The sequence below is a fragment of the Martes martes genome (genome assembly GCF_963455335.1).
Source record: "Martes martes genome assembly, chromosome: 1".
Classification (NCBI taxonomy): Eukaryota; Metazoa; Chordata; class Mammalia; order Carnivora; family Mustelidae; genus Martes; species Martes martes.
The window spans coordinates 124,388,132-124,405,729 of record NC_137888.1 but is presented as its reverse complement, the minus strand read 5'-3'; the positions used below and the strand labels follow the sequence as shown (position 1 = coordinate 124,405,729).

At 39.4% G+C, this 17,598-nt stretch overlaps 1 pseudogene across 1 annotated transcript in view; it reads right to left on the bottom strand.

Annotated features, from left to right (window-relative positions):
- The window catches only part of LOC308345340 (E3 ubiquitin ligase TRAF3IP2-like), a 142,604-nt pseudogene extending 126,048 nt beyond the window's left edge, over positions 1 to 16,556 (bottom strand). The window contains exon 1 of the transcript in view: positions 16,550 to 16,556. The product of the transcript in view is annotated as an E3 ubiquitin ligase TRAF3IP2-like (transcript). The remainder of the gene's footprint in view (positions 1 to 16,549) is intronic.
- Between the last annotated feature and the right edge of the window lie 1,042 nt (positions 16,557 to 17,598).

Sequence of the window (17,598 nt, the reverse complement as noted above, 5' to 3'; positions counted from 1 at the left end):
GTTGGGTGGGTGAGTTTTTGTGTTAATCCACATTATAGGCTGTTCTTTCCATTCACACAGTCAACTTCACCCAGGGCTGGGCTCCCCAAGCAAAGGAGCCAGTTGCTGCCTGTGGGTCTGGAGAAGAATGTTCCTTCCCTCCCCATGGCCATGCAGACCTGATCCTGCTTTCCTTCCTTCCACTGCAGGATTTTATTTAGGTCTCTGATGTTTTTGTTCTTATCTCACTATATGCAAGTGACGCCAAAAATCACACATGGCCCTAAATCTTCATTTCTCGGGCTAAAACATTTCCATTTCCATGATTACCTGTGCTTTTGTTAACTAGCAAAATTTCAGTGACGTTTAGAAAATCTGCCATTACCAAATAACTAGAGACCGTAATATAATGATGAATAAGAAGATAATGAAAGATTTTTTTTTGGTTTGCCAACCAAAATTGGGGTAGTAAAATTTCACTTTCCTCTGGATGTTTTCTACTTTCTTCACAAGTCGTTTTTGTCTGTGTTTTGGACTTCCGAGGTAACACAGTTTTAGCTATAATATACTGCTAATGCTGGAGAAGGTCAGCATGCAGGACATGGCACAAGGATCCTCTGAATGTCAGATGTTCCTGGAACTAGGCCAAGAAAGGGCAGCCTTTGCAAGAGGAAGGCAAGAAGTAATCCCATGTGCAGCTTATGTCTGATTCAGGCACAACCCCTGGAGTCCTTTCATCCTCCAGGACAAGCAGATGAATGGTTTGGAACACCTTTGTTAACATAGGAACAGATAGACATGACTCATGGGACAGACTTCCAGAGTCCTATGCATGCCTGTGAGTAGGGAGCCTCTTTAGCTGAGTCACTAGATTTCCATGTGGCTTTGTCCCAGAGAATGTGGAGAAAGATATTTTTTTGTCCGGATTTGATGTTTACTTGCATGTAAAATTTTTGCTGCTCTCTTTAGACAGAAATGGAAATGGAGGTATAAATGTGTTCTCATCGTGTTAGATGCTTTTGCATGTGCTGTTTCTTCTACCTGGAATGGTCTGTTCCCATTTGTGCAACTGACAAATTGATTATTTGGTGAAGTTTGTGGTTTGTTTGTTTTTAAAGATTTTACTTATCTATTTGGCAGACAGAGATCACAAGTAGACAGAGAGGCAGGCAGAGAGAGAGGGGGAAGCAGGCTCCCCATGGAGCAGAGGAACTGATGTGGGGCTTGATCCCAGGACACTGAGATCATGACCTGAGGCAAAGACAGAGGCTTAACCCACTGAGCCACCCAGGCACGACTGATATTGGTGGTTTTAATTTACATTTACCTAACAGTGCATATGTTTTTGGCCATTTGAGCTTTCCTTTTATAGAATTGACTTTTCATCTATTTCTATTAGATTATTGTCATATTTTTCTTTACATATTATTTTTTACCTATCCTGATAATATTTTTCCATTGGCTATTTATTTTTTATTTTTATTTATTTATTTTTTTAAAGATTTTATTTATTTACTTGACAGACAGAGATCACAAGTAGGCAGAGAGGCAGGCAGAGAGAGAGGAGGAAGCAGGCTCCCTGCGGAGCAGAGAGCCCGATGTGGGGCTCGATCCCAGGACCCTGAGATCATGACCTGAGCCAAAGACAAAGGCTTAACCTACTGAGCCACTCAGGCACCCCTCCGTTGGTTATTTATATTGCAAATGTGTTCTCTAAACTATGGTATATTAGAAAATTAATATTTAGATTAACTATTTTAGAATAAATTATGTTAATTTGTAATTGTGACATGAGACATAATTCTGGACTATGAAATATATTTAATTTTATAAGAAAATACCACATAGCCCTTCAAAGTAGTTTTACCATTTTTTACTTTCATCAGCAACAAATGAGAATTCCAGTTGCTTCACATCCTTGTCAACATGTGGTATTGTTAGTCTTTAATTTTAGACGTTTTGGTGAGTATGAAGTGGTATCTCATTGTGATTTTAATTTGTTTTTCTGAGGACTAATATTAAACACATTTTTATATGCTTATTGGCCATTTGGATAACTTATTTTGTGAAGTAGTTAAAGGATTTTTGACTGTTAGAACATCCTTGTGTACTGGATTGAACTACTTGGTCATCACCTAAGTTTTTTATATTTTTCTTTATTCACTTTGCCAATATTTTATTTACTCTTTTTAAGTCTTTGTTCAAAAGAGAGATTAACCTACAATTTTTCCTCCTTGATTATCTCCTTGTCCTGTTTTGTTTCAAGATTATACAAGCTTTGTTAAATGAGTTGAGAACCTTCATCCTTTTCTGTGCTTTGGGACATTTTGATAAGGTCGGAGTTATTTGCTTCTTGAAAGTTTGATCAGGGGCACCTGGGTGGCTCAGTCACTGAAGCTTTGGGTTCAGGTAATGATCCCGAAGCCCTGGGATGGAGCCCAGCATTAGGCTCCTTGCCCAGTGGGGAGCCTGCTTCTCCCTCTCCCTCTGCCTGCTGCTCCCCCTGCTTGTTTTCTCTCTCTCTCTCTGTAAAATATATAAATAAAACCTTTAAAAAAAAGAAAGTTTGATCAAATTTAATTTTAGAACTGTCAGGGCTTGATGCTTTTATTGACTGTGGATCTATTTCAATATTCTATTTCCTCTTTAGACAATTTCGGCAATTTATTTTTTTTTATGTCCTCTAAGTTTTCGACTGACTGGCATAAAGTTTTCTATAGCATTTCCTTTTGATTTGTAAACACCTACTGAATCTGTGTTTTTTTTCTCCAAAGAATTTCTAAAATTATGTTTTAAAATTTAATTTAAATTTAAAATTTAAAATTTAAAATTTAAAATTATGCTTTCTTTTTTATGTTTAGTTCCTTGATCAGTCTTCCCAGAGATTTGTCTTTCCTTCCTTCCTTCCTTCCTTCCTTCCTTTCTTTCTCTTTCTTTCTTTCTTTCTTTCCTCCTTTCTTCTTTCCTTTTTTCTTTTTAGAGAGGGAGAGAGAGAGAATGAGAGAGAGAGTGTGTGAGCACACATTCAGGAAGATGTGGAAGTGGGGGAGAGGCTGAGGGAGAGAGTGAATCCCAAGCAGGCCTCATGCCCAGCATGGAGCCGGGCACAGCTTGATCTCACAACCCTGAGATCATGACCTGAGCTGAAATCACTTAACCAACTGAACCACCCAGGTGTCCCAGCTCCTTTTTTTTTTGTTGTTGTTGTTGTCAATTTCATTAATTTCTTCTTTTATTTATTACTATTTTATTATTTCTTATTTCTGTCCTTCTAATCTTTGATTTTACTGGTTTCTTCTCCTGTCTTCTTGTGGTGGATGCCTACTTTGTTGCTTTTCTATTTTTCTTTCTCTCTCCTTTTTTAAAAATATGCATTCAAGACTACAAATTTTCCTCTAAGTACCTCTTTAGGTATATCTCACAAATTTTGATATGGAGTTCTATCATTCAATTATAAATGTTCTATACTTTGTTAACTTCTTTGTTCCATGGCTTATTTAGAACTGTTTTTTATAAATTTCCAAATTCATGGGTCTTTTCGGGTAGGGTAATCTTTTCTTATGAGTTCTAATCTTTCTGCATTGTAGTCAGAACACATACTCTGAGTTGGTTGATTTGAATGACACAAGTATCATCCCTTGACTCTAAAATCCAAACACTTCAAAATCAGGATTAGTGAGACCAAAGAGAGTGAAAAGACCAGACAGAGTTAGTTCTTTGAATAAAGCCCCACAAAAGAAGAGGAGTCCTTCTGTGAGGTTAATTCAGTTGTGAACCTGTGTTCAGGTCTCATGGGGAGTGTTGTTTGAAACACCTGGATTCCTGGTGTGGTTCTTCAAGGATGCAGGCAATTCTGCCAACCACAATCTGAGTAACTGAATACTAAATTGAGTGTTTTAGCTGAAACCCAAAGACAATGAGTGACAGATACCATAGCAAGGGGCCAAACCATGATGTAAGTTTTCAGTGAAAATACTAAAAACTATTTTTCTGTCTCTTAAATATACATTCACATTAGGGATGAAAACAGTTGGGTTTTGGAGATTAGAGAGAATTTCTTTGTTAAGTTCTTCCTTGTGAGTATCCCCTGTCCTCACCATGGGAGGGGTGAATTAGGCCTGACTTTGTCTCAAGTCCAGAAACAGGCATGTCAATGGACTACTCAGAGTTTCTCTGACCTAGTGACAGTGGCTTTCTGTCTGGGTCCCCACTGGGTAAATCTTAAAAGACTGAGAGATGGGCTATCTTAACTACTGGTGGGTGATTTGAGGCAGTGTCTGTGTTGGGATCACCCCATGTCAGGGCAGAGGGGCATGAGTGTTTCCAAAGGGCTAGATGACTGTATGTGTATGAAGGAGCTGAATTCCATTCAGTAGGGGCTTCTGGAAGGGTCAATGTGACCCAAGTGACAGAAGCTGGAGGTAGACTTCCCAGGGTTTGTGGACACAGGAAAGTGACCAACTGGACTAGAGATGGATTTACCTGGGTCAAGGACACTCTAGGTGAGAAATCAATAGGAAACTCTGAATGTGTGTTAAAGTGCTTCACAAGGGTAGTGTATACCATGAGTAAGAACTATGGAGTAGGATAGTACCAGTCAAATAACAGCTTTCCTGCTCCTCCTACCCTCCTCTCCCTGTATCTCCAGTCTTGGAAAGTCAGAAACAGCAGCTAGGAAATGAGAGAGGTGAGCAAGGATGATGGAAATCAACTGTTTCCTCTTCTCAGGTAGCAAACCAGTGTTAGGGAGAGAAAGAGCCGCTGGAACTTCAAATGTAGTTAAAAGTTTTGACTAAACATGGGACTAGATATTCTAATTGCCCTTTTGAAACTGTGCCTATAGGCCCTTTTTCTCTTACAAGTCATTAGAAAAGTCATGGAACCAGCATGAGTTTTATACAGAGGCAGAAGTACTTACTCTACTGAATAAATTTTTAAGTGATACAGAAAGACAAAATAGAAATGCTTTGTGATTACATTCCATGAATTGTGTTTATTCAGTATATTGCTTTTATCCAACATAAAGTAGAATTCTTGAGTCTCTCAGAAAATTATTGCTTTTATAGGGCTGCAGTGTGAAGACACTGATGACCAAAGAGGATAACGGGCAGTAGGTAATAGTATCAGCCTTGGCAATTCTCTTTCATGCTTATCCTTAAGGAGGCAAACTTTGGGATATCTTTTAAGAATCTTTCTGTGTGGTGCTTGCCTTGAGTCACATGAGGACCTGCTAGGCCATGACTGGTTGTTGAAGCTACCTGATGTTCCTGAATCTTTGCCTCCAAATAGAGGCAGGGCTCTGCCTCTGGGCTCTGTGTGAGGATATAGGATCAAGGTGACCTGTAGTTATGGTAAAATACCATTGTCATCACTGAAGGGCCTTTTCCCCTATGTGCCCACATGTGTATATGGATCATTATACTTACCACATCACATTGTAATTATCTGCTTACATACTGTATTAGTCTGGTTGGCTGCCATAACAGAATACCACAGACTGAGTAGCTTAAACAACAGAATTTAATTTTCTCATTGTTTTAGAGACTCCACTGAGGCACCAAGATTGGTTTCTGGCAAAATGTTTCTCTTTGATTTGTAGATGGCCACCTTCTCACTGTGTCCTTATATGGTGTTTCCTCTGTGTGCACTGAAAGCAAGAGAGCTCTGGTGTCTCCTTCTCTTCTTATAAGGACGCCATGTTTATCGGGTTAGGTCCCCACCCTTATTACCTAATTTAACCTTAATTATTCCTTTAAAGGCCCTATCTCTGGATATAGTCATATTTGGGGTTAGTGTTTCAATATATGAATTTCGGAGGATTCAGTCCATAATATACAGCATTCACTAGCATAAGATTGTGAGCTCCTTGAAGACAGAGACTATATTATTCACATTTGAATCACTAGTGTTTAGTACAATGCTTAACATGTTAATCAATGTTTGCATGTTTGCAATGTTTGCATGTTTGCTGGTCTGATTTTCAGACACTCTGTTTTGTTCTCTATGTGGCTATCCTCTCCTCATGTCCTTGCCTTGTGTGAACCCTGCCATGGACAAGCATCTAAACCACGTGTGGCAGTCATTGCTATTTTTCACCAAATATCTCTGGCCAGTCTCTTTCTGGACACCTGTTAGGATTGCATTTATTGAGCTCCTTGCGATTGGATGGAGCCTTGGTTTAGTACAATTAGTACACAAAAATGAGTTGTGAGCAAAAGTGATAGGAGTTACTTCCAAGCTGGAACATTTAATTGATGACATGACACTCTCCAGATAAATGATGGTTCAACTGAATTGAGGCTTTCCTGCTGTATCTGCCACTGTGCTTATTGTATCCTTCAAGAAATGGTAGTGGTAGTGGGTATTCTAGCTTTCCCATGTAAAGAACATGGGATTTGTATTCATACAGATACAAGTTTTAATTTTTAGCTCTGCCTTGTACTAGCTGTGTAGCCTTAGGCATGTCACTAAACCTTTGAGTTTTGGTTTCCTTTGTAAAATGGGTGATTCTTATCTTACAGGCTTGCTCTGAAGACTAGATGGCATGTATCAAACACCCAGCAGTCTGGCATAGTTCAGGTCCCAATTAGCACTAGCTTCTTTTATTTATTAGTCCTTTTGGGAAGGCAGCATTAGAAGCTGAGTGAAGGTGATCTCTCACAGGTTGTAGAGGAGACATTCTCGAATACCTGACCCTTGCAGTTTTCCCCCTAGAAGGATATTTGGAGATTCTGTAGAATCCCTTTTCATTTTTTCCCTCTATTTTAGGTGGCCCTAAACCTTATACCTGAACCCATTAGTGAGGAGTAATATATGACAATAAGATATTTCAGTGAGTTGCATTGGACATCTGTAAAAGGTGATTTATTTCTATTTTAATGGGACATTTTATCCAGAAAATTCCTGGGTATGGGGTCTTTCTTGTCCTAGATAAATTCATCTTTGCACGGTACCAAAGAGGCCCTTGTATTAGCCAGCGGTCTTTCAGTTACAAGTGGAGGAGGACACAATCAAATTGGCTTATGCAGACAGGGGAGTTTATTGGCCCATTGAACTGAGAAGTCCAAAGGTAGCCCTGGATTAAGGCTCACTTGGATCCAGGTGACCATTAGTTGTCAGCAGAACTTTTTCAAACGCAGTTTCTTAGTTTTGCTTTTCTCTCTCGACTTCATCCCCCCCCTCCCCTTCTCATAATAGACATGTTTCCCCCTTTACTCCTCTCAGATAAGGTGGTAGAGGTTCCAATCTTCCTTCCTTCCTTCCAGCACTATGACCCTCAAGGCAAGAAACATTCTTTCTTAGTGGCTCTACCAGAAAAATCCTGGTGAAGAATCTAATTGTTCTGAGTTGTGTCACATGCCTGTTCCTGAGCAAATCACAGTTGTAAGTTGGGAGGTGGGTGGGAATTCTGATCAACCAGACTATGTTTCAAGCCCATGCCTGTGCAGATGAGGGAGGGAGAAGGAGTTTCCTGTGACTGACAGCCTCTCAGGTCCCCATAGGCCATGGAAGGGGTGTCTCCAGAGGAAGAGACTGGCCAGGCAAATAAATATGGTAATTTATTATGCAGAACATCTCAGTTTCCATAGACCTTGCCCTTTATTATTATTTTTTCTCTAGTGGGCTCATTTCATTAAGTGTTTTCCTCACACATAATACAGATTCTTCCACTGTTGTTTTCTACTCAGAGTTTACTGATTGTTTAATTAGAATTAAAAGACCTCTTAACCTTTCTCCAATATGTGAGTTCAAATGGTGAACACTCAGCAGATTCCTTGGGAATGTCTCTGTAAGGAAATAATGAATATGATAACATCATCTGAACTATTAGGATGATTAGTTGCTCATTTCCTAAGCATTTTCTCTAGGGTTGAAAAAGTATTTTGGGTGGTGAAGCTTCGGGCTTCACACAGGTAGTAAAGGAGACAAGCACTTCAGCTTCTGGAGAGCTTGTGTAAGGCTAGGACTTTAAAGACATGCTTTTGTGCTTTGGTAACCTAGCTGGAGGGCCAGTAAATATACGTATCATTCTATAATGGAAACCTGGTGAGTCTTTAGTCTTGTGTTTGTTGTTATGGGTCCGATTTTGTGGTACATATTGATATTATAACTAGAGACCCAGATGTGCCTAAATCCTGCCCTGCCAGTCACTCCCTGTGATGGTTGATTTTGTGTGTCAGTTTGGCTGGGCAAGAGGTGCCCAGCTGAAACATTATTTCTGGGTATGGACCTGAGGGTGTTTCTGGATGAGATTAGCATTTGAATCTGTGGATTCAGTAAAGTACATTTCTTTCCCCAGTATGGATGGGGATCGTCAATCCATTGATGACTCAGAATGAAATCATGGAGGAGGGAGGAATTTGCCCCTTTTGTTTCCTGCCTCACCGCTGAGTTGGGATCTCTACACTTATATTCTTCAGTCCTTGGATTTAAACCCACTGGGCTTTAAACACATTGGCTCCCCTGGTTCTCAGGCCTTTGGACTCAAATTGAATTACCTCACCGGCTTTCGTGATTCTCTAGCTTGCAAACAGTATATTGTGTGACTTTTTAGCTTCCATAATCATGAGCCAATTCCTCACAATCTCTGTCTTTATCTACCTACCTACCTACCCATTTCTCTCTCTCTCTCTCTCTTTCTCTCTCTCCAGATCTTCCCCATCCTGCTGGTTCCATCCCTCTGGAGAACCTTGAGTAATGTTATGCACCCCTCCCACCTCCCAATTCCTCAGATAAGCACAAACAGCTGGTATTTCCCTTCGTGTTTTCTGGAAAAGGCTGGGTTAAAGCATATTGCATGAGCCTGAGACCTAAGTGGGTTTTCCTATACCTTCCAAAAATCAAAATTTTGAAATTCTTATTGCCCTCTGGTAGGCCACATGGAGAAATGAAATGAAAGATGTATTGAGGGATGGATATAGTCAGATCTGTAGACCAGGCTGGAACTTAACTTCCTCTTCCAGCTGTGTGTGTAAGAAGGACGAGATAAGGAAGCAATGGGGCTCCTCTGTGGCTCTGGCAAGATTTCTGGTTCTTCTGCATCAAGAAGAGGAGGATGCAGGAAAGTGAGTGCAGCCCTTTAAGATTCAGCGGACTCACCCATGGTAATTACACCCCAATCAATGTCTGCATGGTGACAAATTATGTCACCATCCCCTTCTAGGAGGGAATCAGATAGCTGAGACCCCTCAAAGGCAGAATTAGATCTGATAAGGGAGAGGCATTTGAAATAATTCTTCCTAGGATTTTATTTTGTTCCATCTTTTGGCCTAATTAAAAAATCTAACAACATTGGCTTTTTGGTCATCTCAGACCATTAAATACTTAACCACAGAGGTGCCTGGGTGGCTCAGTCAGTTAAGCATCTGACTTTGGATTTTAGTTTAGGTCATGATCTCAGGGGTCTTAGGATTGAGCCCCAAGTTGGGCTCTGTTCTCAGTGGGGAACTGTTTGCGATTCTTCCTCTCCCTCCCCACCCCTGCTTGTGCACACATGCATGCTCTTTTTCTCTAATATAAGTAAATCTAAAAAAAAAAGTTAACTACAAAATCTACCCAGTGCTATTGTTGATTAGAATAGACATATATACAAAAGACAGTGTGAGCCAGTTCAAACATTTCATCTTTACAGACATTTCTGTAATAATATGATGTGAGCATTCTTGAAAAACCTCACATTCTACAAAATCATACACTAGAAATAACAGGGACTGTAGGAAAATGGGGTGAAAAACAGAGCACTCACAACTTTGTCACCATAACACTGAAAACTAACTGCAACCCTAGTAAAAATATTAGCACAGTAAAAAAGACATGTTAAATCCCTGATGGATGAAAAATACTGCAGCAAATCTGGGCCTTACCCTAAAAAATGCTCAATGGAAGTACAGATAAGGAAATGTTGAGGATGATGGGTTTCAGAAACAAGGGAAAATAAAGCTGGAAAGAAGCGTTCAATAGCACATCTGAGAAAAGAAGTAGTCTGACCTGGAAAGAACATCGGATGAATGATGGGCCTCATATAAGATACCATATTTCTCCCTAGCTTGCTATATTCACTAAGAAACATGAAAATGTTGGCAAAAATTATACATGAACTAGCATGACTTCTAGGTTAACATCGTTTTCCAGTCTTGTATGAACTAATTTGCATTACAGAAACATGGATTGTAGATGAATATACTGTATTTTTCTGAGACACATGCTAATACATATTTCATGGTTATTTTGAGGTTCATCTATAAAGAACATTTGTCTCATATTTGTTAAATGAGATAAGCAGTGAAAAATAAATGACAAATTGTTATGTGTATATTTGTTAATGAAATCTTTTCACTTGCTTAACAGTCTTGGGAAAATCACTTAAATGCTCAGTGCCCCAGTTTCCTCATCTGTAAAAATGGGGATAATAATTCTACCTTATAGAGCTGTTGTAAGAGCATGTGAGAGGATATATAAAGTACTCAGAGCAACTTTGATATAAAGGAGTGTTTCTTCTTATTAGATTATCATGCCATCTCTGAAAAACTAACATTTAAACTGGACTTAAGCATCTTTGACCACCTTCCTCTAAAGGAAAAAAAAACCCTCAACCAAATACTCCTCCAGATCTTCTGAGTTCTACCGGTGGCATGTGTCATCTTTTGAGGGAAGGACCAATCCCATTTACTTCATCCTCCTTCCATCATGTCATCTGCAGCTCTCAGGCTCACTTTTCCTTGCTCAAAAAGAGTGACTATCTTTTATGGTATGCAATTGTGTTTCCTCAGTTATTTAATTTATCAAATACTTATATAGTGCTTCCTGGGTACTCACTGGGCACTGTTCTAAGGACAACTATTAACTCATTTAATTCTCTGTTGTAGGTATATTGTTATCTGCAATTTATAAATGAGAAGGAGATTGAAGCACAGAGAGATTAGGAAACTTGCTGAAGGTGTCCAGTTTGTGAGTGAGAGTGAGGGCAAGTCTGTCTGCTGCCAAGGATGGGGGTCCTAGCCTGACCCCATGCTTTGGGGTCAGTTTGGTCAGCACTGCTAATTGGTTTGAGTCACCTCTCTATCTCTGGTGTTGTTCTTGAGGTTTCTGGGTAAATGCATCTGGCTGGCTTCTATCTTCCAGAACCTTCTTCAGGGAACTCTGGGAAATGGAGCCTGACTTTGTAGGAGAGAAGCACAGAGACAGCCTCTGAAATGTTTCCTTTCACAAAACAATATGTATGTGGGTTAATAAAATCATTCCTAGGAAACATGCTATCTATTAAGAAGTTATAGGTATAGTCATTTAATTCATACCCTCCTTTGTATGAAAAGATGATTCCCAATCCTAGTTTTTTTTTTCTTATCCTCAAAGTTGGTTTCTTTACTTCCAAAGGAAAAATTTATTATGCATTTTCCTTCATTTAAACAATATTTAACAACTGATTTGTGTGTTGCATGAAAGTTACACATTTCCTAAGATGCATTTGCTATTTTATTTTCTTTCATTCAAAAATGTGTCAGTAATCTTTTTGTTAACATGAAGATAAAGGATTAGTAATGCAAGATGCAGTTTTCTTGTAACCTTCTTGAAAGCAGACTATAGTTTCTTATCTGGCTCCAACATTCATTTTCCTGAATTGAAAAAAAAGCGACTTAAAATGAAATAAACCACATTTGATTCCTAAGAGCATTGCTAGCAGGGAAATGTACTGAGAGAGGCAGACTTGGTTGGATTCCAGAAAGCCCCTCTGCTCCCCAAGTGAGAGAGTTGACTAATTTTGCATTTTAAAGTACAATTTTAATGCAGGAAGGAATTGTGAATTGTCTGTCATTAATCACTAATCAGAAGATATGTATGATTTTATTCCCTGAAAATTCCAGCTCTTAGGAGAGAGAGAGAGAAAAAAAAAAAACCAAACCCAACAAAACAATGAGGTGTAAATCTTCATGATTTTGGTTTAAATTTCACTTTAGTTATTGAATGTCTCTTCTGAGCAAGGAGCTAATAAGCAAGTTACTGAGAGCATTTGGAGGGGAAGAAGAAAAGCTCCTGCCCTGGATAGGTAGCTCCTTGACCCTTAATAGTAGAGGAGCCATATGTGGTGGAAGAAAATTCACTTGGTTATTATTCTCATCTTCAGTGTTCAGGCACAAGTAGAGGGAATTGATAGGTCTTTTGTGCTCTTTTTATATGTGGGCTAAGTGAGATTGCCTCAACCTTCCTTGCCTCATCACACATACACCCTCAGCAAATGTATATGTGGAGTGGGGACTCAAGCTATTTGAAATGTCACCTGAGCGCAGAGGGGGACTTTTTTCTTTCAGAATCTCTTCTTCCAGTGGATCATGTTGAGGGGGTTCTGGAAGCCTGTAATGACTCTTCACACATGCCAGTGCCAAACTGTGGCTATCTAATTGACAGAAACTCGTGGTTGTGACACCATGATGTGTCCAGAGCCAGCCAGGGCATTGTTGGGTGTGTTGCCTTCAGACATTCACCTCAGCCCAAAATCACCTGGCCTACCTTGTGCCAGACTCTGGTGAGGTGAATGAGATATGGTCCCTGGCCTCCGGGAATTACTCTTAACATATGATAAATATTAAGATGGGGCCGAGTGCCAGAGAAAGGGCACATGGATGCACCTGAGAGTTCAGGGTAAGCTTCTAAGAGTGTTGGAGGGGGTACAAGAGGTGGCCAGGTAAGGAACTGTGAGGGAGCCCTGCAGGAAAACATAAAACACACATGAAGCTTGGCAGAAAGCTCCCCACTTTCATCACTCAGGCCTTGAAACAAGCCGTGGGATCTGGCAGTCAAGGCCATTGGTAGGCTTTGTAAGAGCAGTTTCATGACATGACGGGGCAAAAAACAGGTTCCAGCGTAAATGGGGAGCAAAGAAGTGAAAACAAATGGGCAGTCTGACTGAAGAGATGGGGGAGGACTTGAGGGTAGTCTCAAGCCTGAGCAAGCAGGGCTGGAGAGGAACTAGGGAGAAGCCACAGAGGGAGCAGGACCTTTAGTACAGCTGGAGATGCACAAAGGGAAGGTTTCTGGTGGGGAGAGCGTTAGACCCAGTTTTGGGGAGAGGATTGGCTTTGTGCAGGAGGAAGGGCTTCTCATGTCTGGCCATCTGGTCTGATTTGTAGGTGCTGGAGGTGGACATTGAGCTGATTTACTCCAGGTTAGCTCCATCTTCTCCACTAGGGAGGGGAGGCTTTTCAGGAGAGGAGCAAGACAGGGATGCTTCTAATGGAATAGGTGAAGAAGGGCAACTGGGAAGGGGAACATTTTATCCACAAATACTTCTGTATGCAATCTTCCAAACTAATGAATCATTGAACACTACAATAAATAAATAAATAAATACTAAAGAAATAGACTGTTTTAGAAAACATAACTCTAATATGAGCATTACATTTAAATATAATTAGTAATTCTCTAATTACTATGACACATTACCTTGGTTAAGTTACACATTTTAAACAATTCATTTGAAATCTCTCTTTATAAGGGTTACTTTGTAAAGTCCCCCTTATTATCCTGAAATAAAATCATAGGTAAGTATGGCCCAACTATAGAATAAAAATTAGCAAAAACCAATACAACACCCTAACTGAACACAAAAGAGAAATAAAGTAAAAGCAACATAAAATTAAACATATATTTCAACATTTAAGTGCTTGGACACTACTACACTAAAGGATGTATTAACGTAGTTTGATGCTTGAACTTGAAGACAGAACTGCTATGAAAGTGATAGACTAGAACACGGACTGATACAGAGGCATCATGTGGTAACTAAATCATTGTGAATGACACCGCCATTAGTGACATACTTTTTGGAAATAAAGTCTTGAAAAATTTTCTAGCAAAATAGGGTATGGCCTTCCCTTAATTTATATTGTTGCTGTTCATGAAAATTCAGTGTATATTCAAAGTATATAAAAATTACTTTGTGTTTATATGTAAAATGAAATTAATCTCTAAGTGCAGATAATTATAAATTATTTTTTACTTTTTCATTTACATTTTGTTTATTATTATTATTTGCTTTAAAAAACCCACTTTATTAAGTTATGATTGGCATAGGAAAAGCTGTATGTATTTAATGTTAATAATTCGATGAGTTTGGAGATAAGTATAAACCCCTAAAACCATCACCATAATCTATGCCATAAACATATCCATCGGGGCACCTGGGTGGCTCAGTGGGGTAAGCCTCTGCCTTTGGCTCAGGTCATGATCTCAGGGTCCTGGGATCGAGTCCCGCATCGGGATCTCTGCTCAGCACTTCCTCCTCTCTCTCTGCCTGCCTCTCTGCCTACTTGTAATCTCTCAGTCAAATAAATAATAAATAAAAAAAATCTTTAAACATATCCATCAGCTCCAAAAGTTTCCTATCACCATATAAATGATTTTTTCAACTGAGATGAATGTCTGGGGGAAATATTCAAAAGCCATGTGGGATGTAGAACAATTCTCTATTGATGGGACCACTCCATGCATTGTAAGATGAGTTTATTTATGCCTCCTGTCCACTAAGTGCCAGAACTATTTTAGATTAAAGGAGATTAAAGAGACTTGATAACTCAATTCAGTTATGATCTTTAATTGAATCCTGAAGGGAACTCAAAACCAGCTACGAAGAACATTATTAGGATAACTGAGGACATTTAAATAACAAATTATAATAGTATTAACATTACATTTCTTCATCATTAGGGTAATTACTGTTCTATTCCTGCAATTCTTCCACAGATTTGAAAGCTTTCAAGAAAAAGTGTTCTTGGAGAAATGCCCTCACAAATTTTCAAAATTGCCATGTGGGGGGAGTACCATTCCCATGGAGAACTGGTGCCCTATGTCCAGAGGGAAGGAGATGGAGTTGGGAAAGGAGGAAGAAGTTAGAAGTGGGAGTGACATTCTTTCCCTGTGCACTGCCTCAGGGTGGACCTAGGAGGGGTACCTGGAAACACTTATAAATGTGGGTTTCCAAGAATAGTAATGACTTATAACCTATTTATCATCTGGAACTTTAGAAGTGGCAGCCTTGCTAATATTCCCCAGACCACAGTGGCGTAAGAATAGATTGCCATTGGGAGAGCATCAGAAAGTCCCCATGTGCCCAGGAGAAGCATATTAATGGCGATAAAGGGTGAAGAGCTCCTGCCAGTGGATGCTTAAGAGATGGATGAAGGTGGCTATGGCCCGGAGGCTCCCTCTATGCTCACTCCCACATCCTGAACTCTGGGGCTATCTTTGGAACTTCATAGCTAAGCTCAGTAAAAAGGGGATACAAAATGGGGGATAGGGTGGGATAGATGACAAGGGACCCACAAAATTTAAGTTAAGCTTAAAATGTCTGAGTGGTCACTAATTTGAATTTACTTGGATGTGACTAAATTATTTGCTGCTGTCAGATGGAAATGGGAGATCAAATTGAATGGAGTTACAGAAAATGAAGTTACATTTCTTTTGGTAAGTATAATTTTGTGGCTTGTAAAAACTTGAATCTGCTAAAGTAGTTAGATGAGATGTGTCCCTGTAGTAGAGTATTCACTTTCTAAATTTGATAGGATGGTTTTATTTATTTATTTTATATTAGGTTTTACAGTGCTTATTGTTTGAATTCTCAGAGAAGTAGAAAGTTCAGGGCATCACTGTACATATAGAATGTAGTATCAGAGAGATGACAAGGGTGTGGACAAAGGATTGTGCAAATGTGGAAACATCATTTTGACAGAGACAGGGAGCTACTGGGCAGGGGGGAGGTCATGTTTGAAATTGTGAGTATGGAAATTACCAGAAGTCTTGGGGAGTCTCTTTTCCATTCTCTAGGAGATGAGGAAGATACTTTGTTCATTTAGTTGAAAAATATCTCAGTGAGGCCTGTGGAGAATGTGTGGGCTCTCGTAAAATAAAACCCCTGCACCTTCAGCTGGCCCCCTTTGTTTAATCAGAGGATGCCACAGGAACCAGCAAGGGCAGATGGCTGAGATCCTATCGCAGCAGCCCCAGGAATTAGAACATTAATTTTAAAGGAGGATTAAAGCACAGAAGAACATTTTTAAAACATCATGCATTTTCATAAGCATCTAGGTACGCTCCCTGGCTAGATGTTTATGTGATGGGTCTTTGGAACAAAAACTGTGACAGAAGCAGGGGAGCTCTATGTGGGGGGAAAATATCAATATTTGTCTTGCTAAAGTACCAGGAGGGCTGCTTCTTTTGTCTCGGTTCTGGCCCATAGGATGGAGAGAGAGCCTGGTATTATTTCAGCTTGGTAGATCATGGTGTTTCTGGGAATTGAGGCCTCTCTGAAGACATTGTGCCTTCCAAGAGGTAGTCTTAGGGAGTCCTAGGCATGTAGGAGCAATGAGGTAGTCTACCCATTCCAGGCCAGACCTCTAAGGGATTTCACTGCCTTACACTTTAGACATCAAGTCATCCTGGTGTTGTAGTCCTCAGACTGGTGAATGTGTACTCCTGGGAATACCTGGTGACTTTCTATGCAGCAGGGGACACACAGAGCATTTAGGTGCCCAGACTCTATGTATCTTCTTTCCTAAGGTTTATCTGCCTGGGAACATACCTGACATCTGCAGATTCTCTTTCTTATTTCCTCTTACTTTAGAGACATAGGCATACCTCTTTCCTGATCATGGTGCTTTGTTTCATGATGGATAAATTTCTGGTGGCAACAAACAAAAGGCTTTTGGCTGACAAAGTGACTGGCTTGAATGACTGGGTTAAAAATCCTTTCATTACTCAGTTGGTTAATGACACTTCACTTTCATCAAAATTGATGTGTGTTCCTTGTCCCTGGCCTGCACCTTCGTTTTTACCCAGGGTAGCTTTACAGACATAATTATTATGTCTATGATAGCATTGACTGTGTCTGAAATCAAGATGTGTCTCATAGTTAATAGCATCTTATAATTCTTTCAGTTAGATCTCAGTCGTAAAGTTGTTACATGCTATTCATATGGCATAAATTCCTGACAATTACAAGTAAGAAAACTTCAGAATAAAAACTTATGGAATGGTGTCCATGGCTTAGAAGAAAATCCCAGAGACTATACTGGAGTACTTTTATGAGAAAAATCCCAGAGACTATAGTGGAGCACTTTTATGAGAAAAATTGCTTCTCCAATGTTTTTGACAGCATAGAAGATGGTAACAGGTAGGAAGCTGTGGTCATTAATGTCTCAGTTGAAAATTGATTCAGAAGACTTAGACTCAGACTTTGAAGATGTTGTAGGAGTACTGTAGTCAATTTATTTCATTTATATTACTCTTTTTATGAATGCATAAGACTGATATATAGTTAAAATCTGTGTTTAAAGTTAAAAGATCTCTTCCAAAAACTCTAAAAAAAATCCAGAATGATAAAAAAGCATTATATCATGGTTTAATTGGCAGGACTTTTTCTGCCTAGAGACATATTAAAAAATGTGTTCTAAAAGCAGTGATATAGTAGAGTCAGTGAAATGCAGTATGTTTAATAATCATATATCAAGATATATGATTATTGTACTGCTTCAAATAATTGTGTGATGATAATTGCAATGATAATGTAATTCAGAGGGAAAATGTTAGTACTTAGAATTGTAAGGGAATAGGAAATTTAAAAAACCTCTC